The following is a 17,168-nucleotide window of genomic DNA, read 5'->3' as shown; positions in this document are numbered from 1 at the left end:
CTCAAACTTGGAGATCTGACTACCTCTGCCCACTGAGTGCTGGGATAAAAGGTGTGCACCACCGTACCTGCTGAATTTTTCTTTTTTAGAAGGACAAGGTCAGTGGTGGTGCATGCCTCTAATCCCAGCACTTCGAAGGCAGAGGCTAGCAGGTTTCTGAGTTTGAGACCAGCCTGGTCTACAGTGTGAGTTCCAGGACAGCCAGGGCTACACAGAAAAACCCTGTCTCAAAAACACAAAAAGGAGGAGGGGGGAGGAGGAGGAGGCCATTGCATCAAAGCACCTGCTAGGGCCTCATCCTAATCTGATCATTCACAGGACTGTTTCCCTGAAGGGTGCCTTCTGGGGTGCTGAGGGTTAGATCCCAGTATGCCATTTTAGGGGTGAACATAGTACCTTCTCTAGGGAAGCTTAGGCTGGTGTGGAGCAGAGTGTCGCCCCCAGGACACTTCAGTTTCTGACAAGGTCTTCTGTGAACACCTCTGATTGGTGAAACCAGGTCACATGCCCGCTCCTCGCTGTCTCACTAGCTAGGAATTTTGTGTCTGACTCCTTCCTACCTTGAGGAGGCATGGAAAGTACTGTGGGCTTTCCCCCAGAGCAGGAAGAGCATTCCAACGACTCATCCAAACAAGGCATCAGAAATCCACTGCACAAGGACTTGCAGGTTTCTTCCCAAAGAGTCCCTGAGCCGGAGTGGGGTGAGACAGCAGCTTCGTCTTGTCTCTTCCTTGTGCTGTCCATGCAGCACCTCACATTCAATAAGCATGTTCTATAAGCCAGACAATGTTCTGCCTTTATTACTTATTGGCTATTCTTGTGTGGTACGTGTGTGGGGTTGCTTCTCTTCCTCCATCATCCATTTCAAGGCTCAAACGCAGGCAGCTGGTCTTGGCAGCAATCACCTGTACTCTCTGAGCTATGTCACTGACCCAGTTTCTAATCTCCTGTATTGCCTTTTTTAATCCTTCTCTTGCCCCTTCCACAGATGAGAAGACTGAGGACCAGGAGGACCAGGAACTTAACCTAACAGGTGGGAGAGACACATATGAATCAACAGTTCATGGACAGAGGAAATGAGAGGTGGAGCCAGAACCCTCCTGGCCACTATTCATTGACAGGAGTGAGAGCTGTAAGCTGCTGCCCTGCTGCCCCTGACTGGAATGTCCACTGTGCACCCCTAAACCAAGGCACTCTGTCCAAGTGCTTGAGAGCCCTGAAAGGAGGAGGAGAGAAGGCACCAGAGGGGTGGGGGTGGGAGTCCAGTCTGGAGTCTCTGTCTGCGTAGGTGGCTGAGGAGAGGCTACATCAAAGGGGTGGCTCCTGAACTTCTGACCCTGCTGGGTATTCACAGATGTCTCCCTGCAAGGGCAGGGAGGGTCTCTCGATGGTCCCTTGCCAGGGAGCCACTACACACAGGGCCAGGCTGTCCCCAAGCCTCTTCCCTGAAGACCTAGGAGAGGCCATGTGGCTGAGAGAGTAGGCTTTCTAGCTGAGCTGCATTGAGAATGTGGTTCAGGCTCTTGACATGTCCAGAGACAGAGACCTGGGACCCTGGTCTGTAGAGTTGAGTTTCGAGCCTTACTATGCAAAGAACAGAGCAAGCTGTCATGACTCTGTTTATACCAGGGACATCTGTCATTCCAGGGAGTGCTGGACTCACCCTAGTGCTTGACTTTCCAAAGGAAGCAGGGTGCATGTTAGCATCTTGAGGTTGGGGTTTGTAGTAGCACATGTCTGTCTTTCCTTCCTCCTGTGTGTGTATCCCCTACTGAGGAGGGCAGGAAACAGCAATAAAGGGCCAGGTGTGGTGGCAAGCATTCCCAGTTCTGTTTGGGTTATAGGGCATGAGGGCTTCATGAGCCCAGAAGCTCAGACCTTGCCTGGCAACATAGCTAGCATCATTCCCTTCAGCCTGATTCACAGTCAGGTAAGACTAGAATGCCTTTCTATCCGCCAGCAGTACAGTCCACAACAACATACAGAAATAAGAAAGAGAAGGAAAAAGAAATTATCCGCTGGAAGTCTTTATTATAAACTATGAAATATGAAGTTAATAAAAAGTTGCAGAAATGTTTCCAAAAATCAATAATGTTCCAGAGCTTTAAAACTGGATTAATTTCATAATAACAGAAGAATATTAATGTGTATTGTAGGCTTATTCCTAAGTGTCTCCCCACAAATAAGCAGAGAAGAGGGGCATTTATAGAATTTGAAAATAAAATGAGGTCCTGCCTGAATTTCCAGCCATCCTATTAAATTTGAATTCTTGATAAGCACCAACCCCCTTTTAAACATATGTCTCAAATATTTCATGAGGTGTGTACTGATACTAAAAAAAATTATTTCTCTGATGCTCAAATTTAGTCAGCTACACTGTATTTCTGTTTGCTCCAACAGGTCACCTTAGGTCTGTTCTTGAATCCATCTGAGACGGGGTAGGCAAAGGAGTGAGATGAAGCAGCTGTTGGGCAGACCCTAGGGCCTGCAAGCCTCTGAAGCTGGCCCCAGAGCTGCCACTTGGGGCCTCGGGAGACCCCATACTTCCTCTCAGAGCAGCATCTCCGTGGACAGAGCAGGCTGGCCCCGCAGCTGCAACAGGGAGCCTGCAAAACACCTTCAAACAAGTCAGAAGAGAGGACTAGGTGAGCCAAGAAATGACCCAGTTGACAATCATCACAGGAGAGGCCCGGCTACATGTCCTAGTACACCAGGCCTGATCACAGGTGCCTGGCTCCCTCGGACATGGTGGGCCAGCCTTGCCACCTGCGAGGTTAGTGACACTAAGCCACATCTCCAGTGGCCCAGTAATTCCAAAGCCTTGCTCTGACCTTCCCTTCGGGCCCAGCTGTTCCGCCCATCCCCCACATTCTCTGGCGCTGAGGTCATGGAAACCCCACCCCACCCCCACCCCCGAGGGGAGGGCGCTGCCAGGCTGAAGTGCCAATGTAGGGAGATTAGCTGGGTGACTGGTGGTTTGTGTAGCTGTGGAGGGTTGTGGGTTCAGAGAGAGAGAGAGACAGAGAGGCAGACAGAGAGAGAGAGAGAGAGAGACCTAGGCTCCCTAGAAGCCAAGGAGAGAGTCTAGCAGTCTCTCCAAAACAGGACAAGGCCTTCTCTGAGGACTCCTCTACCCTAGCGTTGTAGGGCAGTTCCTCTGGGTCTTTCTGCTCATGCGTCGCTGGGGGGGCGGGGGGGGGGGACTGCTCCAGGTCCTCTCTGGTGAACAACAGACAGGAGGGGGGCGGGGTGCCGGCCTGCCTGGGAGGAAGAGAAGGAAGAATGGTTTGGCAGCGATGCTTTTAGATCCATTCTAAAAGATGACAAAACCAAGACACAGGAGTCGGGGCTTTCTGCAGTTACCAAATAGTCTGGCTCAGGTTGCCCCAACACTAGAAGCTCGGCCTGTGCCATTCCTCTTTGTTGCTCAGGAAAATTCTGGTTTCCCTCAGAAGGAAACACCTCCTGTCAGCTCTGTCAGGCTATATAGTTATGTCCTCCCAACCCCACTTCCACAAGTTGGTCTATAGCTGTGACATTTCCACTAGAAAATAATGCTGAAAGGAAACCAACCATACTTGTGTGCACACACCAGCAACTCTGTTGGTCCCTCAGCCATCCTCCCACAGAGCGTGGTATACTCTGCGGGCTAGGCTCCAGGGGGTTCTGTGTTGATGACCGTCCCTCCTCTCCGCCCTTGGGGAGTCTCATTTGAGAAATCTTGGCAGCCTGATGACCAATCCCGTAATCTTGTTTATGTGATCAGCTGGGTTTGGTAACATGATGAGATATTTGCCTTCATGGTATCTCCCCGAAAAGGGACTCAAGGGGCTGACCTGCCTGCCCTGTGTCCTCTTCAGTCCTTCATAGAAGGATCAAGCTTCACCCATCTTACTTGCACTGGGATTGCTCAGTCTCTGATGCCCCTGTCACCTCTAACGACTATGCCTCCTCTAAATTATTCCTCACAGTTGATGGCAAGAAATTTCTGGTAGTTCTGTGTGTGATGGAGAGAGACTGAGAGAAAGGGTTGGGGAAGGCTCACGCAGAGATAGGGGAGGGAGGAGATAGCAGTCTTGGGGGGGGCTCATTCAGAGAGAGGAGAGGGGGTAGGGAGCAGGCTGTGGGTGGGTGAGGCTCACTCAGAGAGGAGAGAGGGGGTATGGAGCAGGCTGGGGGGGGAGGCTCACTCAGAGAGAGGGGAGGGAGGGAGCAGGCGGGTGGGGGGGGGGAGGCTCACTCAGAGAGAGAGGAGGGGGTTGGGAGCAGGCTCAGGGGTTCCAGTCTCGTGGGGAGATGGATGCAGGAGGTGACAATGGGAGCCAGGGCCTCCCAGCCCAGTTTGCTTAGAGTCTAGTCAAAGGAGTGTGGGCCACCAAGTCAGGGCCAGTGCTGCAGCACCTCCCAGGCTGAGGGTTTACTAAGCAGCACTTCTGCCATCAGCAACAATTCCCTGTCTCTCTAAACACCCTGCCCACACAGAGCCTTCTCTTACAGTGTGGATTTAGAGCCAGATACAGAGTTCGAATCCCGGCTCTGAAGCTTGCCAGACTTGGAAACATCACTTAATTCTTTCTAAACCTCCAAAGTGAGGTTCTGAGCACCAGCTGTCTGGCTGGCGTGGGGATTATGCCGAAGTCATGACAGCTGGCTGTTTGTCACTGTTCCTAATGTGATGATGTGACAGCTGTCTTTCTTTACCTCTCCTCCCCCATTGTCAGCTGAGTCTCTGCCATCCACAGCCTCAGCAGCACGGAATCCTCAGCAGCACCATCCAACCAGCAAGGTGGTGGTGAGAAGGCAGAGAGAAGCAGAAGGCTCCCATGAAAACAAACCAGAGAACACAGGTGACCTCCCATGCGATTCTGAGGAGCACTGTTGCCACTGACTAGAGGAGAGAAGGGAGGGAGGGCCTCTGGGAGACACAAGACAGAGGCAAAGGTTCAGGTCTCTGATGGGGCCTCCCTTGTTCTGACCCTACAAACATGTGGTAGAGACCTTATTTTGGAAAAGGGACTCTGAAGACATGATTAAATATTTCAGGCTGAGAACATCTTGACTTCTCTGGGTGAACATCAAGTTTAGTGTCACGTGCCCTTGCAGGAGCAGTATAAGGGACTTCACAGGAGGCAAAGCTTTGAGCTAAGCCACTGTGAGCCACAGAAGCTGAGCAGGACCAGAGGGGGTCCTCCTGACCTGACATGCGTGTTTGACCTCTGGCCCCCAGAACACAGAGACAATTTTCTATAGTTTTAACCTTTCAGTCTGGGGCTTTTGTTACAATAGCAACAGGAAACTAACACCAATTTCCACTGCCAGATCCCTTAGAAAAATATCTAGTCAGCTTGGGGATTTACCCTGGTTAGTATTTTTGTCAATCTGACACAAGGTGGAGTCACCCAGAGAAGAGGGACTCAGCTGAGAGAATGCCTCCATCAGACTGCCAGTCCAGTGTGAGAGGACCCAGCATAGCCAGGATAGTGCCACTCCAGGGCCCATGGCCTGAGCATCCTAAGCAAGCAGGCTGACGAGTGATGGGACAGCCCGTGTAAGCTGAGTTCTTTCACAGTCTCCACTTTGGTTGCTGCCAGAGCTCCCAGCCCCACTCCCCTTCGTGATGGACATGAGCTGTAAGGAGGAGTGAGCCCAGTGCTTTGTGTCATGGTGTTTTATGACAGCAAAGGGGAGCAAACTGAGTGTTACAACCCAAGAACACAGAGTGGCTGAAATGACAAAACGCTCAGTTCTGGAGGTCAGGAGTCGAAGCTCAGGTTGGTGCAGGCCTCTCCTGGGCATGCTCTCACGTAGCCTTTAGATGCTGCATGTGCGCAGGCAGCTGATTTGCCTTCTCCTTCAGTTTTGTCTTTTCTTTGAATCATGGTCTCGTTCTGTAGCCCAGGTTTGGCTTCGACTACATTCTTCCTGCTTCTACCATGACACACTTGCCACTGTGTGTGTGATGTCAGAGGACAACTTGAGGGTCAATCCACTCTTTCCCATGCATGGTTTCGGGGGTGGGGATGGGGACTCGAGGTTTGGGAGCAAACACCTTTACCTGATGAGCCACCTACCTTAAGGAACTTGATTTATTTCATTAGTGTATATGTGGGAGTGTGGGAGGGTGTGGAGTGTGGTGTGTGTGTGTGGTGTATGGTGTGTGTGTGTGGTGCATGTGGGATGTATATATATGGTGTGTGTGGCGTGTGTATGGTGTGTATAGTGTGTTTGGTGTATGGGATGTGTGTATGTAATATGTCTCTGTGTGTGGTGTGTGTATGGTATGTGTGTGCATTGTGTGTGGTGTATGTGGTATATGGTGTGTGTGGTGTGTTTGCGGTGTGTGTGGGTACAGGCACATATGGATCACTGTACACGTGTGGAGGTCTGAGGCAGGCTTTCAGGAGTCAGCTGTCTCCTGTCACTGAGCATCTGGGATATAACCCAGGCTGTCGAGCTTTTGAGGTAAAACCTTCCGCACCAAGCTTCATGCAGGACCAGCTGTGGCACGATCCTGGACGGGTTCTCTGTTGTGGAAAGGAGGTCTCAACAGCAATGGTCACCACTCCATCTGATCCATCCTTAGCCAAGCACAGACATGTCTCGCCTTATAATCAAAGCACTGAAGAGTGGAGGCAGGAGGATTTCTCTGTCCAACCAGCCTAGAGTCCCAGGTCCCCAAAGCACAGTGGACAGCTCCTCAGGCACAGTACCTGAGGTTGACCTCTGGCCTACACACACACACACACACACACACACACACACACACACACACACACACACACACACACACAAACACACACACACACACACACACACACCATCTCAAACTGTCTCCAGACTCATGGGAATGTGACTTCTTTATACCCCGATTCCAGGCGATCCTGTCTGAGGATCCTGTCTGAGGATCCTGTCTGGCCTTGCGTTCACCAAGGCCTGGCAATGAATTAGTGCATTTGCATTGACTTAATTTGTAGGGCTGCTTGTTTCTGAGTGCTGCTGGCTTCACTGCCCCAGACCCTCCTCAGAAGCATAAGTCTCCAAAGGTGCTCAGCACTGCCCCCCACACAACCACTTTCCCACAGAGGAGATTCTGCAAGCTGAGAGATACATATGAGCCAATCATCTCAGCTATAGGGGAGGGAACTTCGAGGACAGGAGAGCAAGACTGTCCTCTCTAGGCTAGCTCAGCAGCCTGCTGCTGCCTCTGACTATGCTTGAGAGGCCGTGTGCCCTGCCCCAGGGAAAATGGTGGCCGAGTCGCAGCTCTGGCCTCTGCTTCCCCTTATCTGTCTGGGGAGGAGGCAGGGGGTCTCTCAGAATTTGCTGAAGAGAGACAGCAGATCGTTAAAAACCTGCTCCCAGAAGGAGATGGAGAGAAGGCTCGGCAGTTAAGAGCAGTTGCTGCTCTTGCGCAGGATCCAGATTTGGTTCTCAGTCCCCATAGAGCTCCTCACAAGCCTAGGACTCCAGGTCCAGGAGAGTCCAGACTCTCTTCTGGCCTCCTTGGCACTGCAAGCACGTGGTGTGTGTATATACATGCAGTCAAACTACTCACATACATAAAAGTAAATACTTTTTTTTTTTTTGGAGTCAGAGTCTCACTGTATAACACTGACTAGTCTGGAATTCACTGTGAAGACCAGGCTGGCCTCAAGCTCACATAGATTTGCTTGCCTCTGTTTCCCAAATGCTGGGCTTAAAGAAATTCATTACTACGCTGGGCACTATATATGTGTGTGTGTGTGTGTGTGTGTGTGTGTGTGTGTGTGTGTGTATGAACCTGCTTATAAAATTCATCTAGGGTTACAGTGTGGCTCACTGGTAGGCCCTACCTTCAGCACTACCCACACAAAAAGCCCTCAAATCCCTCCCCACCAAACCACACCAGAAAGTGGTCCAACATAGACGGAAAAACACACAGTTTAGGGGTAGCTCTGTGGATAAAAGCACTTGCCATGCAAACCTAGTGACGCGGGACCTATTCCCTTCCCAGGGCCTTTCCGGATGGAGGGAACTGTGGAGTTGTCTTCTGACTTCCACATGTGCACAGTGGCCCCTCCCCATCACACAAATACAAACAAAAAATAAATATTTAAAAAATGTGCAATGCTTAAAATAATAATATCCTTGGGTATGGCAACTAAGAACAAAGTACACTGGGATATAATGAACACTTAAAAAGTAATAAAAATGAAACTGATAATATCCCTAAGAGATTTCTAATTGAATCTTATTCCTAAATTTGAATTGCTGCTATGCTCAGGTTAGACGTCACCACAAAATGCTCTTGTGTTTGTCTGATCTTCACACCATGACCACGGCCTTCACTGGTGGTGTTCTGACGCAGCTGGGAGAAACAGGCTCCTGGGCCACTTTACTCTTTCTCGGTGCAGCTTGCTAGGGCAGACAGCTGGGCAGGCCAAGGTCCACGGGACAGACGCTGTCTGGTTCAGTGCAGCTCTGCTGTTCCCAGCAAGGAGGCAGGCTGTGCAGTGTGTGTGTTCAGATTGGGTGGAGAGCAATGTAGCTCAAGGCCTTATACCAGGATCTCTGTGGCAAGAAGCAGTTCTGTAGAGGTTGCTTTAACCTGACCCAGGTTTCTACCCTGCTTGAGTTCCCAGATTAACACACACACACACACACACACAGGTGATAATTTGTTTTTTAAGGAGACAATGAGCTAGCTGAGCACAAGAATCATTGCTCCTGCTTCCTGGCTGTGGACACATGTGCTACCATCTGGTCACTGTGCCTTCTCTGCCATGCTGGGTTGTGCCCCCCAGGGCTGTGAGCCAGAACAAACCCTTTCTTCTTTAAGTTGCTTTTCCCAGGTGTGCTGCTGCAGAAATGAGACAAGTGACTGATACCTCTTCCAAGGCTCCCAGAGGGCTGAATCAAAAAGGGTGAGCTCTGGCAACTGAGCAGCACAGACTGAGGCAGAGGACTGCTCCAGCCATGCTGGAGTTACAACGTGCAGGGTCTCAGTGTGAACACAGTGGAACTCCAGGTCACACTCAGCTCTGATGAAGGGTGTTGTGTGATACTTGGGGTGATGTCAGTGCAGTAAGGGCAGGTGCTGGACACAACAGACAGATGCTGTGCATGGGAGACAGGGCTGCAGCTTGGTTCATTAAGGTGTAAGGACAGAGATGGGACACTCCTCTGTCCAGTGACTTCTGCTGCTCTACAGTGTAACTGGGTCCCAGTTCCTCTACCCTGGCATTGTACCTCAAATCTAAGGCTCCCCACTGCCTGCAGGGACCATTCCCTCACTTGTCCACTCACCCAAACCTCAAGGGGTGACACCTTGAACCCTACATTTTTTGTGGTAAGATACATATGAGGGGCTGGAGGGATGGCTCAATGGTTAGTAGAATTTATCACTAACCAGAAGACCCTGGTTCAGTTCCCAGCACCCACATCAGGTGGTTCACAATGCCTGTAACACCAGCTTCATGGGGCCCTAAGGTCTCTTCTTGCCTTCATGGGCATCTGTACATGGATACACATACACACACACATAAATAAAACTAAATAAATCTTTTTAAAAACATATACAAAAGGTACATGTAGCATTAAATCCACATTCTTACAGTTAACAACAGAGTGACATTTAGTTCATTTACAATGTTATATGACCATCTAGTTCCAGAATATTCTTCAACAGTCTCCAAAGGAGATCCTGTGTCTGCAAAATAGCTATTCCCCACAGTCCCTTCCCCTAAGCCTTGCCAATCACTAATTTATGTCTCCATGGAATTGCCTATTCTGGTATTTTTTATTTATTAAACACACATGGCTTCTCTCACTAAACATAATCTCTTTTTTAAATATATTTTTATTAGGTATTTTCCTCATTTACACTTCCAATGCTATCCCAAAAGTCCCCCCTACCCTCCCCCGCACTCCCCTACCCACCCACTCCCACTTTTTGGCCCTGGCATTCCCCTGTACTGGGGCATATAAAGTTTGCAAGTCCAATGGGCCTCTCTTTCCAGTGATGGCCGACTTAACATAATCTCTTACATGGCATCTAGCTGCAGCTTATTCATTTATGGCTGAGTATCGTTTCACTAGATAGCCCGTATTGTGTTTGTCCACCCAGCAACTTGGATTGTATTATACTTGGGCTATTATGAATAATGCTTCTAGGAGATTTTAAAAGGCATGACAGTTACATGGACTTACTAATGCATTAGCAAACTGTGCCCTTCCCCCAGCCTTGAGCAGGCTGCTCAGACCTGGCTTGCCAAAGTTGCTAGCCCACCTCGGGTGGAGTCTTTGACCTAGGTACAGTCTATTGTCCTGCCACATCTGCAGCTTTCCTCCAAGATGCCACTACCTGCTGAGAGGCTGAACCTGTTTTCCTGACACTATCCAGACAAAGCAGTGACCCTGACAAAGCACCCAGATCCTGGCTTGGTGGGGGATGGGATCCCCCTCCCCCCTACAAGCTCAGACTCATAAGTAAACACTGGCCTTGATCAGACTTGGCTCGTTATTTCTCTCGCAGCCTTTCCCATCCTAAACCTCATCTTTCCTTTCAGGAACCCAGTAACCCGTGGCTGCTGGCAGCTACAGATGGCTCTCGACGAGTGGCCTAAAAGCAGAAAGAAGGACTAAGGGGTACACTGTCTTGGTGGGGCTCCACAGAAAACAGAAGATGTATCCTGCATGGTAAGCAACACACAGCATTGTTAGTGCTACAAATTTCATCTTTTGAAGGCTGTTGAGTGCAAGGGTACAAAAAAGGATACAGGCTAGACTGAGTCAGCGTTGGCCCAATGCTGATATCAGCTAGGGGTTGATAGTGCAAAATGGGACTGGAAAATTCTAAACAGGCATTTGTCTGCAGTCAACAACTGCATCAGGAGGGAGAAATAAGGGTAAATAAAATAAAATAAAATAAAATAAAATAAAATAAAATAAAAGGAGTAAAAAAAAAAGGAGATGTGGAGATGCTAGATAGACAAATGACATGAGAGAGAGAGAGAGAGATATCAGGAGAGAAGGAAAATGGATTTCAGAGCTCTCCCAGGGACAGAAGGACATTGGGAGACATCCTGCTTTCTCTCTGGTCCCTACAGGAGACATCCTTAATTCTGGTTACATCAGTCCTCTACCCTCTCTGAATTGTCTGTGTTTGGTGCACCAATCTGTCCATGTGTCAATTCGTGTCTGTTTTTGTTTCATTGTCTGAATGACTGTTGTTCTATGTTTCATGTTGAAAAGAAAAAAAAATGGTTAAAACTTTATCAGCTGGCTCTCCATCTCTTGATTCAGTCTCAGTTTGCACAGTGGAGGCTGAATAAGTTGCCCCGCACCCTTAGCCAGGAGTCAGGCACAGCACGAGAGGCCCTGCTGAAAAGCTGCTTTTAAAAGGAGCCTGCAGCTTCTTAGTTCTAAGGCAAATAAGCTGATAGTTGTTTTTTCCTAAAAAAAAAAATCTCTGCAATTGTGATTATTGGTTTCAGCAAATGACAAAGTGTTTTTCCTCTTGAAATTATAGCTAGAAAAATTGAAAATTATTTGATTGGTATAATTTATAAGATTTCTGTAGCCGCTTCATTTCATTAAGACTGGTCTTAATGGTATAAATATGCTGCATGTCTTGGTCATAGTGTATTGGCTTATAAGTTATTGGGTATGATTAAAAAGGTGTAACATTGGTAACAAGAAAGTTGGCTTAAAACTGGTAACTCAGGGCTGGAGTCATTTTAAACAACAGCACATGGCATGAACCAGCCCAGGAAACTAGGCCTCTAAGGATATTTCTAAATTGGGATAATATTTTATGTAATTCTTATCATAGAAACTAGACTTATAAGAGATTAGATTTAAAACAATGTCTCTTTAATGAAGCATTAAAAGTTGCACTGTCATAATTAATATGTACAAATTGGCAACCAAACTTTGTAACATGAAAGTGATGTTTCTGGTATTGATTTTAAAGAAAGCAGATTGTTTAAAATTGGGTTTTGCTTTCCAAAAGTTATGGATATATTCTAATACTGCAAAAGAAACTTAAAAATTATGATTAAAATTGCCAGGTTCCATTGATTGCAGTTTGCAGTTTGATCGAAAACTTAAGATTTTTAACTCACGCATTTATTGTTAATTAGGATGATTATGTAAGACTCTGGGAAGCCTTAGCTTGCCAGGGACCCCCTGAGTGAACCACATGGAGCAAGAATTGATGCAAAAAGCAGAGGAATTTATTGTTCCAGTGCACTGGGATCGTCCCAGACCCAAAGGAGGGGCAGTGACCACCAGCACTCGGTTGGTGAGTTTTTATACGGTTTCCAGGGGCAGAATAGAGCATCAGCAACTAGGCACAATATGATTGGTGGAACAGTGCACCCTTTAAACTGATTGGTCTTTAGGGAATGAGGTGACAAGGACTTGTCCCTTGTCTGAAGGTGAGCAACAGTCAGTCCTTCTGAATGTGTCCCACCCACAGGTGGGTTCCCGCCCTGTGGTCTGAGAAATGTTAGTTAGCCTTTCCCTTCCGGAGAGGCAAGTGTTTCATGATCTCCCCAAAGTTCCTAAGATGACCTTTTCATTCCCCTTTTCTTTGTGTATGCTTCAGTCATGAAGCTATTGTGTACAGTTATGCAGCTCATATCCGTGTTCCTCTGTACTTAGCTCTAGAAATCTTTGTTTCAGGACCATCAACTGTACCATCACCTATGTAAGCTTTAATAAAAACAACTAAGAGATTTAGAATGTGAAGGCCAAAGGTCAGAAGCAGGAACAAAATGATCAGGGATCCTAACCATGCAGAAATCAAGGTAGTAACCCAGGGGGAGCTGTTAAACCAAGACTCAAACCAGCTCTGTCTCTGTTCTCTCTTCTGCCTGGCTAACCCTTCTCTCACCTTGGCCATTGAATCTTTAACTATCCCCAAAATGGTCTCTAGTATGTGCTTCCTGATGTTTCACACCCTTAGGTAGCATAGAAGAAATGGTTGGCCCCCTAACACTGATGGGCCTGCTGCTGGCTTCTCTCACCTCGGGGATACACATATATGCGGGTTTCTTGCAGGACACTTCAATTTTGGTTGTCCGCACCCTAAGCCCCACCCTCCAAGGCCAATTCTGGGACACAGTTTAGATTTACAAGTCCCTCGTCCCCCACATTCAGGCAATCCCTCTCCCCGTGTCTCCAGGCAGTGACATCCCATAAGTCAAGGTCCACCACTTAATTACAGAGATCAAAGACAGGCTCCAGCCACCAGATACAGTGCGGGTAGTGGACCAAGCCACATCACCAGTGTCTGGGAGCACCTGCCAAGTCACCCTGGTAGGGTTGTGGGGGCTGCCGAGGCTCAGTGCCAGAAGATACACCATAGCCGTCTAGTAGTTTCTCTGTCTGGCCTTGCAGAAGGGGGTTGCTTGGGTGTCTGGCTGCTATCTAGTCGTCATCAGGCGCAGGTGCTGATCTGATGTGAACCCAGGCAGTTACTCCATCCACTTTAATGAAGGTTGGGGTAGTCAGCAACACCAGGAACGGTTCTTTGCTTCTGAGTGTTCAGCACAATGTCTCTTAACAAATACCCAATCTCCAACTTGGTACTTGTGTGGAACCTCTGGGGTATCTGCATTATACAGGGCACTAAGTTTAGGCCACAGTTCCATGTGACTGATCTGGAAAGCTTGCAATCAAGCTATAAGATCCTTGTCAGCCTGAAAAGTCACCCTGGGGGGTCAAAAGCTGGTGTCAAGGGAGTGGGTGTCCCATGCAGGATCTCAAAAGGGGTTAGGGTTGCCGGGCGGTGATGGCGCACACCTTTAATCCCAGCACTTGGGAGGCAGAGGCAGGCAGATTTCTGAGTTCGAGATCAGCCTGGTCTACAAAGTGAGTTCCAGTACAGCCAGGGCTATACAGAGAAACCCTGTCTCGAAACAAACAAGCAAACAAACAAACACAACAACAAAACCAAAAATGGGTTAGGGTAAAATGATAGGGGGTGTTCAGGGCCAAGGGGAGTGGCACCAACCAGTTCAAGCCAGTCTCCAAGGTCAATTTAGTCAAGATCTCTTGTAGGGGTTCTGTTGGTTCTGTTTATTTTCTCTACCTGCCCTGAGCTCTTGAGACAGTACATACAATGGGGCTCCCAATTAGTTCCCAAAATCTCTGCCAATCCCTGAATTACTTTAAGAAACAAAAACAGGACCATTGTCCAATCCAATTACCTTAGGCACTCCGAACCTCGGGAAAATTTTCTTCTAATATCTCCTTAGCTACCACAGTAGCTATTTCCTGCTTGGTGGGGAATGTCTCAACCCATCCAGGGAAAACATCTACAAACACTAGAAGGTATTTGTAACCATATCTTCCTGACTTAACTTCTGTAAGACTGACCTACCAGTAAACTCTAGGCTGTTTCCCCTAGATCTTTTGACCTGTTTACTCTTGGCTGCATAAGCATTCACTTGCTGGCATACCTGACACTATTCTACTATCTCTCTGGCCCAGAACTTGAAGTCTATTATATATACTTTAGGTCCCTTAACTGCTTGGACGCTTTTTATCCCCTAAATTGGGTGTATTTGGCCTCGTAAGTCTTTTGCTTGCTTTCTGGGGAGTATAGTTTTTTCTTGTGTGTGCCATTGTCCTTCCTTCTCTAGGTAGTAGTTGGTATGGTGAATATCAATCTGAGTCCTTTCTTCTTCTATATATTTTAAGTGAAGCCATTCCTAAGTCCACTCCCATTTCCCAGAAGGTGTTCCTTGCAGGCCCATAACCAGGAGAGGCTCCTGCATAGCCACTTGATCTGTCTGGTTATTGCCTGGTTATTGTCTCTTCCCTTCTGATGTCTTTGGCAATGGCTTCATCACATCCAAGATTTCCTGATTGTTTCTTTTCCCTCTGATGTGAGCAGTCCTGGGCTGCTCCTCAGCTAGAATCTGCTGGTAGTCATGAGCTAGCAAGTCAAGGTTGGGGTCAGGTAACAGAGTGGCCTGGTTGAGGGCCACTGGTGATGTGAAGGTCATCTGATCTGAATTTAGCAACAGAGTCTGATAATGAGTCATGCAGGCTTTGGTCAGGCATTGATCCAGGGGCTGGTGAACAATGCTCTCCAAGGCATGTTACAGTCAGGTTTTGCCCCAGAGTCTATTTATCAGCAATTAGAACCGCCACTGCCACCATGATCTGTAGGCAAGGAGGCCACCCAGCAGTGACAAGATCTAATTTCTTTGACAAATAGGCAATGGGGTGCTTCCAGGGGCCCAGCTGCTGAGTAAGCACCCCCTTGGCTATCTCCATGTTCTCAGCCACATAAAGGTGGAACAATCTATTGGCATCATGCGGTCCTAGAGCAGGGACCTTGAGCAGAGCCTGCTTAATCATGTCAAAAGCCTGTTGCCCTTCTTCCTCCGTTTTTAGTCAGGGTGTAGAGGGGGTGGGGCAGCCAATTCAACAAACCTTGGCATCCATAGCCAGCAGAACCCAGCCCTATCTAGAAATTCCCATGCTTGCTTGGGGCTTTTTCTCTGGCTGATTTGGGCCTTCTTGGCTGAAGCTATGTGTCTCAATCCTGCCAGCTCCTCCAAGAGGCATTTAGTCCCCTCTAGACAGTCCTCCTCAGTCTTGGATCCCAGGTTTCTTCACAGGCAGGAGGGGAGTATTCCAAACCAATGGGCACTTCCACAGGATCCCTTGTTCCAGGAGCCTGGTAATGTGGGGCCTGATTCCATCCCAGGCTTCCCTCAACGTCGGATATTGGTACACAGACACAAGGGAGGCTTGGGCTCTGAAATCCATATGGATGGGGGGCCTGGTTGGTGGCCCTCCCCATCCCTGCCATCTCAGGCTGTGCCTGGGGAAAGGCCTTGTGCCAAAAGTCTAGGTTCTGGCATGCCCTGTCCAAGGTCTCAAACAACTAGTATTCATCCTCTACCCTGAGAGTCAGGACTCTCTGTAGGTTCCTTCCCTGTTGCTTTTCTTTCTTTCTCTGCTCGTTTTCCTCCTCTGTCTCCCTGTTAGAGTAGACTTTCTCAGCAACCTGCACAAAATCCCTCAATGACTTATCCTGTCTTTCTATCCTCTGACACTTTTTCCCTGATATCTCTCTCTACTAGCCTGGTCTATAAAAGCCATTGTCACAGTAGTTTTATGCTCTTTGCTGCTGGAGTCATAGGGTGTATATTGGGGCTCTAGAAAGGCAACTCATCTGGTCTCTGCTTAACCTCGCATACCTTGGTCAAATTTGTGGGTCATCATGCAGCCCCTGAGACCTGCCAGTGGAGTCTGGTGGTGGACATTTAGGTGTCCCTCACCTTTTGCCATATTAAAGTCCCAGTCAGGTCTAGTCAGGGAAAGACTGCTGTCCATGACAGCCTGGTCAATTGATGGTGCCCCTGTTTCTAAGAGGGTATTCTTTCTGGCGTCTGGCTTCCTGCATTATAAATAATACAATCTCAGAGAGATTAACTGACCCTTAGTTGGAGAGCCACCATGATATCAGGGGAGGTGGCTCTCAGACTTTGTGTCCCCATGGCGGAATAGGGAAGTTGGGGGGGGGTCTCCTCCTGCTTCTTCCTTTGGTAAAGGGGGGTGCAATGGTCCCAGTTCCATATAGGCTGAGGAACCAATACTGGCACTGGCAGGGCCATGAGGGCAAGGGTAGGGAGATATGGAGAAAGAGGGTCTTAGAGCAACAGGTCTGCTGGTGAAGGGTCTTGGAGGATCAACTTCTTCTCAGGTCTGGATCTCTCCTCCCGTGCTTTCTTGTTCCTGACAGCCAGAACCTGTGAGGTAGTTCATGGGAAAGAAAGGCTTTTCTTCATGAGGAGGGGGTCTTCCACTAGATTTTCCCAGGTAACTATACAGGGCACTTGGTCTGGGTGCTCCAAGGATCCTGGCCTAAAGACTCTCCTCTCCTGCTTTGATCACCTGCAATTCAAAGATCCCCACAGGTGGCTATCCTACTCTGAAAGTGGGCCATTCGGAGGACCAGAGAGTAACTAACTTGTTTTTCAGTCTGTCCAATGTCCAAAAAATGTCCATCAGTCTAAGTCAAAGAACATAGAATGAGGCACCAGCAAACAGAAAAAACAACCACACAGACAGCTCAACCCTGCCATGGGTGGGCATCCAGGTCCAAGAACACAGAAAAAGACAATCAACACACAATTTGCCCCTTCCATGGGCCCAGTTACAGA

General features: G+C 48.4%; 1 long non-coding RNA gene across 7 annotated transcripts; it reads left to right on the top strand.

Annotated features, from left to right (window-relative positions):
• Positions 1-295: 295 nt before the first annotated feature.
• Positions 296-13,815, top strand: G930009F23Rik. Of its 7 annotated transcripts, XR_875184.1 has the most exons (6): positions 296-701; positions 989-1,033; positions 2,401-2,645; positions 4,722-4,847; positions 10,548-10,677; positions 12,123-13,815. It is a non-coding gene; the product is annotated as an RIKEN cDNA G930009F23 gene (long non-coding RNA). The 7 variants fall into 7 exon arrangements; XR_001781682.1 differs by lacking the exon at positions 12,123-13,815 and having other exon boundaries at positions 4,743-4,847; positions 10,548-10,888; XR_001781678.1 differs by lacking the exon at positions 12,123-13,815 and having other exon boundaries at positions 10,548-10,888.
• The last annotated feature ends 3,353 nt before the right edge of the window (positions 13,816-17,168 follow it).

Source organism: Mus musculus, chromosome 15, assembly GCF_000001635.26.
Source record: "Mus musculus strain C57BL/6J chromosome 15, GRCm38.p6 C57BL/6J".
Classification (NCBI taxonomy): domain Eukaryota; kingdom Metazoa; phylum Chordata; class Mammalia; order Rodentia; family Muridae; genus Mus; species Mus musculus.
This window is presented reverse-complemented; position numbering and strand designations above follow the sequence as displayed.